Source organism: Terrapene carolina, unplaced genomic scaffold, assembly GCF_002925995.2.
Source record: "Terrapene carolina triunguis isolate 2854851 unplaced genomic scaffold, T_m_triunguis-2.0 Scaffold421, whole genome shotgun sequence".
Taxonomy (NCBI): Eukaryota; Metazoa; Chordata; order Testudines; family Emydidae; genus Terrapene; species Terrapene triunguis.
In genome coordinates, this window is record NW_020664772.1 from 9,538 (window position 1) to 17,726 (window position 8,189).

General features: G+C 46.8%; 1 protein-coding gene across 3 annotated transcripts in view; it reads right to left on the reverse strand.

The window, feature by feature from the left end:
- Positions 1–6,364, reverse strand: part of LOC112119447 (zinc finger protein 664-like) — a 9,112-nt gene extending 2,748 nt beyond the window's left edge. For 2 of the 3 annotated variants that reach the window (XM_029913014.1, XM_029913012.1), the window contains exons 1-3: positions 6,288–6,364; positions 3,914–4,000; positions 3,161–3,377 (exon numbers count right to left, since the gene is read on the reverse strand). The gene's annotated coding sequence lies outside the window, so the exon portion shown is untranslated. Of the gene's footprint in view, positions 1–3,160; positions 3,378–3,913; positions 4,001–5,887 lie in introns of all 3 variants that reach the window. The other variant, XM_029913013.1, reaches the window with a different exon arrangement.
- Positions 6,365–8,189: the final 1,825 nt, after the last annotated feature.

Here is an 8,189-nt window from a genome sequence, read left to right on the forward strand (position 1 = left end):
AAAAAAAAAAAAAAAAAAAAAAAAAAAAAAAAAAAAAAAACCCTCATCAATGCAAGTTTAATTTTTTTTAAATTTCAACAAAATAAGTGGGATTGAATTTTCTAACAATTTACAGTAAACAAAACCCACTCTCACATGGTGTATCTGCCTCTTAATTTGAATAAAGTTATTGATAGGGCCCTACCAAATTGGTAAATTTCACATTTTCAGATGTTTAAATCTGAAATTTCACAGTGTTGTAACCATGGGGGCCCTGACCCAAAAGGGGATTGTAGGGGGATTGCAAACCTGTTGTAGGGGGTTCACAGGATTGCCACCCTCAGCTGAACTCTGAAGGCAGAAACCGTGGAGTTTCCTGCAGCCGCAGGAGGTTCCTGGAGGTGGAGGTGGGTATGAACTCCCCCCGAGAGCGGCTGTGCAGGGGATGAACAAGTCCTGTCCCTCCCCAGCCCAGCTGGAGCAAGGACCCCCTGGCTGAAGTGCTCCAAGCAGCAGGGAGAGATCGGATTTCACAGGGAAGGGCTTATTTCACAGTCTGTGTGACTCGTTTTTCACGGCCGTGAAATTGGTAGGGCCCTAGTTATTGATATTTGAAAATGTGTATGTAGTCACAGGTCTTGTTACTGTGACTCTTGGACAGTTCTAAAGCAGCTGGGACATGCCACTGTCCAACGCAAAAGTTTATTCCTGTGCAATGTGCTGGCACATGTCATCCCCTGTTGTGATAATTTACCCTAATTGTGAGCTTAACCGTGAAAAGTGAGTGAAAGTTCATAAAATGTCACAGTAACCTATAATAACAAACATTGATGGGAAAAGATGCAAAAGAGAGACAGGAAGACTGAATTAATCCAAACAAAAAAGGCTTCTGATATAACTCAAGGACTGTGTTAAAATCATGCCCAGCAAACAACTGCAGTGTGAGACCAGAAATCAATGAACCAAAATCGGTGCATCAGAAATTAGGTCTAATATAAATCTAGCCTTCATTTATAATGTTAATTCTAGCAATTTTTTCTGTGTGCTGCTTTGTTTGGATGGTGAGAAAGCATTCAACTGGCTGGAGGGGAATACATCAGACATATTTTGGTAAGGTTTGGTTTTGGAAACGAGTTTTCTACAGGCATATTAGCCCTGTATACTCATCCTCATGCGTCTGCCTTGGCTAATGATCATCAATCCGCAACTTTTAATTTGTCCTAGGGGTAAGGGACAGAATTGTCCCTTATTCACCCTCTTTGCTCTGGCAATGGAGCCGTTTGCCATAAATATAAGAAACAGCCTCTTGGTAAAGAGCATCAAAATGTCTTCTGGATTAGAACACAAAAATAGCTTTGAAGTCTGATAATATCTTGTTATATTTGCAGGATCCAGAAGCATCATTAAAAATGATAGAACAGAATTGACTTTGGAATTTGGGCAGGTATCGGGCTTCAAAATACACTATGATAAATCTGAAATTTTAGGAATTAATATTCCTAAAAGGGACAAAACAAACTGCTGTCGGCGGCATAAATTTAAATGGGTAAAGACATATTTAAAATACTTAGGAATAAATATTGTAAAATCTTTTTTTAAGGCAAACAACCCTCCACTGTGGGAAAAAACAACAACATAAGAGTTGGAGAAATTGAACAAATATTAAATTTCTTGGCTAGGTGGGGTAGCCTCATAAAAGATGAATGTCCTCTCAAAGTTGTTATTTTTGTTTCAGTACATCCCAGTTGGTATCCGTGACATGCTTTAAAAACATGGCAGGATGCACTATTAAAATTCATATGGAAACATACAAGACAAAGGGGGAGTTCTAAAGTAGTCCACCCAACTGTGTAGGTTTATTCAGTAGCTTTCCCTAATTTGGCTTATTATTATTATGCATCAAAATTGAAAGACATGATCAATTGCATTAACAATAGACCATCCAAACGCTGGGTAAAACTCGAACAAGACAAGAGCCCAAATATAGCTATTGATAGTAACTGTTAGGTTACAAAGAAATGTAGGTCACCAAAAATAAAAAATCACTCATTCATCCAGGCCACCTTAGCAGCTTTGGGCAACTTTTTAAAAATTCCTTTACCTGAGGCCCTCTCCTTTAGCTACTTTATTACTAGTCACGAATTTATCACTAGGAAATATCAAAGTGACTCCGCATTGTGGGGAAGAGCTGAGATTACTTAGTTTGGACAGCTGTTCCTGGATCCCGATTTGAAATCATACCAAGAGATAGCTAATAATAATTAAGATCCCATATTTTCAATATTTACAAATCAAACATTCTATTGTGAAATCTGGATACAAGATGTCTCTATCTAGACCTTTGACCACATTTGAGGAGTTAATCCAGGAGGAACCTGGAACAAAAGGTTTAATTTCTAAGATATATACAATTTTGATTGAAAAAGATGTTGATAGGAAAACAACCCAGATAAAAAGATGGGAGAGGCATATGGGCAAAGATATTGATATTGATTGAGTGGGAAAGGGAATATACATCTTCAATTTGTGTAGCTCACAAAGATTTTTATAAATTACTGTATAGATGGCATTTGACTCAAGTTAAGCTCAATCATATTTTTACTACTAGGGATGCACTGTGGTGGGGAAAAGGGAACATACTTGCACATATGGTGGTTGTGTCCAGGAACTAGACAGTTTGGGGAGGCAATTATTAAAGAGATTCATCTTATAACAAAATGACAGCTTCCCAGAGATCTCCTGACCTGCTTCCTTACAGTCCAGTAAAGGATGTACATTTTAAAAAGAATGACAAATTAATTTCTTTTTTTTATGGTTAGCAGCAAGGCTAAGTGTTGCTTATTATTGGAAAAATGTGACTTCTCGTCCTATGGAATTGTGGTATTGTAAAATATGGACTCTTCTTGTAATGGAACAGCTTTCACACCAAGTACGTACACAAGAGAAGTGCCAAAAAGAGGATAGGTGTTTAAAAATGTGGTCATCCTTTGTAGCGTACTCAGAGGAGGAGGGCTTGCCAGTTGACGAGTCAGAATCTTTAGACCAGGTTCTTTGAATATTAACATGATGCTGAATAAGTCATGTATGATATAGGAAGTTAATATTTTATTGTATCTTTGCCTTAATAAAAAGTTTCGGAAAAGAAATACTGTGTATTATCATTACAGTGGCACAGTCTCACCTGTACGGATTGGCTCAGCGGCTCCTATCCATTCTCTCCTCCCATTTCACTGAGCAGGGAAATCTCCAGGGACAGTTCAGAAATCCTCTCATCCCCTCTCTTGACAATTGCTCTGTCTAGCTCTTCCAGCTAGGACAGCAGGAAGCTGCTCCTGCAGAAACCCACATAGCTTCTTCCACTCCCGGATGATTTTCTGCCTCTTGACTTCTGTCTGTTTCTGCAATTACAGGGAGAGGGTGGCAAGGTAACCAGGGGAATATCCTACATGTGCCTCCCAGCAGATGCGGGAGATATTGGCTAGAACCCAGAGTCCCTAGTGGTGCATGATGGAAAGTTCACTTAGAACAGGAAGGATGGAGGGCCCAGGACAGGGACAAATGGCAACAGCACAAAAACCTCAACAACTTGTACTGAGCCAAAAATCTCCATCCAGTCAGCCCACATTTTCTCTCCTCTCTCCCCATCTTCCCTAGGCACTCCAGAGAAATCCCAGCCACTATAATATCTGAGCAGCCTCTGGGCAGGGTCTCTCTGGGCCAGTTCACAGACAAGTCCCATACACTGGCAAATGTTCCCCAAGAGCATCATGGTACCCTCCACGTGCTTGACCCCACCCTCCTCCCTGGATTCCAGTGGGGATGGTTTCCTGGCTGAGGCCGGCAGAGGGTCCTTGCGGTTGCCACATCACTCCAGGCACTCTGATCCCAGGCAAACCTCGGTGCCGGGGTGGGGAGAATGACTCTGAGCACCCACCAGCCATTCCGCTCTTTGCCTCTTCTTGTCATCTTTGGCTTCTCTTTGCTCGTTTCTCGCACAGCACAGATGCTCTTGCAGCCCCTCCTGGAAGAATCAGGGAGGGGGGAGATTTTATATATATATTTACAAATGACTACAAACGCTCTCACAGCTGGCAGATTTCCTGTGTTGCAGCTGCCCATGCAGCGTCCCTGGGATTCACACCCAGAGCAGGATGTGGCCCTTAGACTTTGTCTCCATTGCAGTCCAACCTCAGCAAGGCAGGTGTGAAAAGGGAAACAAATAAAAACAGAACCCACCTTGTCGCCAGAGGCCCAACCCCCAGCTGCAAATATCCCCCACACTATAGGGCAGTGGTTCTCAACCAGGGGTACACATACCTCTGGGGGTACGCAGAGGTCTTCCAGGCGGTACATCAACTTATCTAGATATTTGCCTAGTTTCACAACAGACTATATAATAAGCCCTAGTAAAGTCAGTACAAACTAAAATTTCATACAGACAGTGACTTGTTTATACTGCTCTCTGTACTATACACGGAAAAGTAAATACAATATTTATATTCTTCACTTATCACTACCCTATCTCTCTACCTTCCCCATCTGGTCTCCTTCCACACTCAGTCTCCTCGTCCCTCATTTCCCTTCACAGTATCCTACCCTTCATTTTCCCTTTCTGCCAACCTGATTTCTGTGGCCACCTCATCGTCCCCTGCCCCTCCCCCGCACATTCATGTTTCCCCGCCTTATCCTCCTGCATGACGATTCCCTTTATTCTGTCAGTGTCCCTTCTGCATCCTCTACTTCCCCAGGCCTCTCTCAGCCTCTTCTTGCCTGACATCTTTATATGCCCCCTCAGCATCCTGCAGCTCTTCAATTTTCTTTCTGCTCCCCATCCTTATGCATAGAAATGCCACCACCTCTTCTTGGGGCAGCTTGGCTTCAGCTTTCATAACAGGAATGGGAACTGAGGGTCACGTTGAATAGGAGGAAATTTACAAGTTAGTTTCCAGGCAATGTGAGATCCTGGGGTGCTCACAGCCCCCAGAAATAAGAACATAAGAACGGCCATACTGGGTCAGACCAACAATCCATCTAGCCCAGTATCCTGTCTTCCAACAGTGGCCAATGCCAGATGCCCCAGAGGGAATGAACAGAACAGGTAATCATCAAGTGATCCATCCCCTGTCGCCCATTCCCAGCTTCTGGCAAACAGAGATTAGGGACACCATCCCTGCCCATCCTGGCTGATAGCCATTGATGGACCTATCCTCCATGAATTTATCTAGTTCTTTTTTGAACCCTGTTATAGTCCTGCCCTTCATAATATCCACTGGCAAAGAGTTCCACAGTCTGACTTTTGTTTGTTTTAACCCTGCTGCCTATTAATTTCATTCTGTAATTTTCACTCCATGCATCTGAAGTGAGGTTTTTTACCCACAAAAACTTATGCCCAAATAAATCTGTTAGTCTTTAAGGTGCCACCGGACTCCTTGTAGTTTTCAAATGGTTATTTATAGGAGTCTGTGGCCTTTTGTACTTATCTGGGGTCTAGCGTGGAGGCCGAGTTGCACCTCACAATCTTTAATGTAGTTATCCTCACAACTCTTTCTTTCCTAAAAAACACAAATTCTGCTTGCTTTCTCCATCAAATACGTATGGTTTCCCTGGAACCCCTCTGCCATCTCCTCTCCGGTTTAGTTACTGGAGCAGACAACACTGCCAACCTCAAACTTTGAAAAACCACTAGTCGGGACAAAAATAATAATAAAATAAATAATAACAAATAATGAGATAGGTTTATAAACATGAGGGGAGGGGTGTTTAATAATAAATGTGTTTTGCTTTCTGGCTTCTGACCCCTAAGGTTACACTGAGGTCATGTTTTCAAACCTGAGGGCTAGAAACTTTTTTTGGGGTGAAAGCTGAGATGCTCACCAAATCAATGGCTTTAAGAAAAAGCACCAATTACCTAAAGACTCTCAATAAAATCACAAGAGCTGGCAGCAACAAGAAGCAGATTCTGAGAGGAGCGGAGGAAATTGGCTCCCTTGCTGTTAAGGCAGCTCATATCCCTCCCCCGGGTGCATTCACAACCAGGGAGCAGGTTCCCAGGGGCTGCAAGGTCTGAGGCTCCCCGGGGATCCTTTGTACAGAGAGTCACTTTCCAGCCCATCCCCAGCCCTGTCCCCACCACCTGCAGTCTCCAGCTCAGGATGTCGGCAGAGCCCGGGGCTAGTTCCAGCCACTGGAGAAAGTCCCCATCTCTGCTGGGCACAGAGGGGGCTGTAATGCAGGTCTCTCCCGGGCCCAGACCCCGTGTGGGAGCAGCAGCTGCTCAGTCCCGGCTTCCAAGAGCCCTGATTACTGACCACTCAAATCCAGGGACAGCAGCTGCCGCACAAGATCTCTGACTCCGCTTTTCCCATCTCCCACTTCCTTCCTCCCAGCACCACCAGCCAGCTGTCAGCTGATACAGCCCCTTCCCGTGTCCCTCAACACCAGCCCCGCCTGCAACAACACTCTCTGTGGGACCCGGGACTTTCCCAAGCTGGAGCTCGCCTTTGGCTAGAAGAACCCAGGCGTCCTGACTCCCAGCTCCTCCACACACACACCCCGCGCCCCAGTCCTGCTCTCTCACCCCACCCCGACCCTGCTGGGTGTACCCCCCTCACAGCCAGGGATCTGCATTTCTTTTCTTCCATCCAAGCCGAGGAGGGCTTTTTTCCCTCCCCATCCAGAGTCGCATTCACCGAGTGTCACAAACACCCTAGGAGGGGCCCTGGCACAACCATGGAGAAGCTCCTCCGTGTTCCCCCCACTCATCCTGGTTGCAGAGGAGCCATGGGGTAACTTACAAACTGCCCCCTTCTGACCCAGTTTGTTACTTCTAGCAGTTACTGACAACTAGCTATTTTCTTTTGCTGCGCCCTTGCTGTCGCTGTCTTCTGTCCCATCGTGTAGTGCAGGGGAAGCAAATTGAGACGGATATTCCTGTCGAAATTTGCTACTCCACCATCCCATCTCCTAGCCCAGGAGTAGCAAATTGTGACTAATGGGGAGAGTTATACATGCCATAATTTGCTACCTCTGCCGTTCCCCGCCTACTGGTCCATGGGTATCAAATTGTGAAGGGCGGCCCCCTCCTGTCACATTTTGCTACCAATGTGAACTCTCTATTTTTAATTTGGACACAAATAAAGAAAGGTTGGGTTTTTTTTTTGGAAAAGCATTCTAGAGCATGAAACCTCAGGGCTGTTGTATGTAACCCCCTGAGGGAAGGCATAGTTATTTCTTGATTAGTCTCTTTCGATTGTAGATTAGGCCATACAGTTTCTATAGGGTTACCATATTGCAGTCCTGGAAAAAGAGGACACTCCAAGGGGCCCCGGCTCCGCCCCAACTCCGCCCCCGGCCCTGCCCCAACTCCGCCCCTTCCCCGCCCCAACTCCGCCCCTTTGTCCAGTGCTTAACTACCTTTACAGTTAGGAAGTTTTTCCTAATGTCTAACCTAACTCTCCCTTGCTACAATTTAAGCCCATTGCTTCTTTTTCATGCATGTCCTGAGTGGGATGGGGGTGGGTCCAGGCAGTGGGATTGGGGGGAGGGAGGTCGAGGGAGTCGGTGGGTGTGTGGGGATGGACCGGGGGAAGCAGGGTGGAGGAACTGAGGGGGACAGGACTGGGACTGGGGGGGGCTGAGGGGGATGGGACAGGACTGGGATGGGGGGAGTAGGGTAGGGGCTGAGGGGAGCATGAATGGGACAGGGTAGAGAGAGCTGTGTAGAGTGGGGGAGACAATGGGGCTGGGCTGGGGAGGGTTGGGGGGTTGGGGAGACGAACAGGGTCTGGAGGGGATGAGACAGAGGGGAGCAGTACTGGAATGGTGGGAAGTTGAGGGGGTGGGACAGCAGGGGGAGCGATGGGGGTGGGATGACGGGGGAGGCTGAAGAAGAGATTTGGGGTAGGGCAAGGCTGAGGGCAGTGGGTTGGGGGGAGCAGGGGGACTGTGGGGGAGGCTGTTGGAACGGGGGCAGGGACTGAGGGCAGTGGATTGAGGTTGGGGGCCACAGGGGGGACTGCGGGGGAGGCTGAGGGAACAGGGTCAGGGTGGGGCCTGAGGGCAGTGGGTCTGAGGGGAGCCCCCCCAGAGGGACCTGACAGGGGGCCAGGTGAGCCCAGCAGTGCTTACCTGGAGCGGCTCCCAGGAAGCATGCAGCGGGCAGGTCCCTCCCAGTCCCTCTGGCCCCTTCCTAGGGTCGGGTCGGGTCGAGG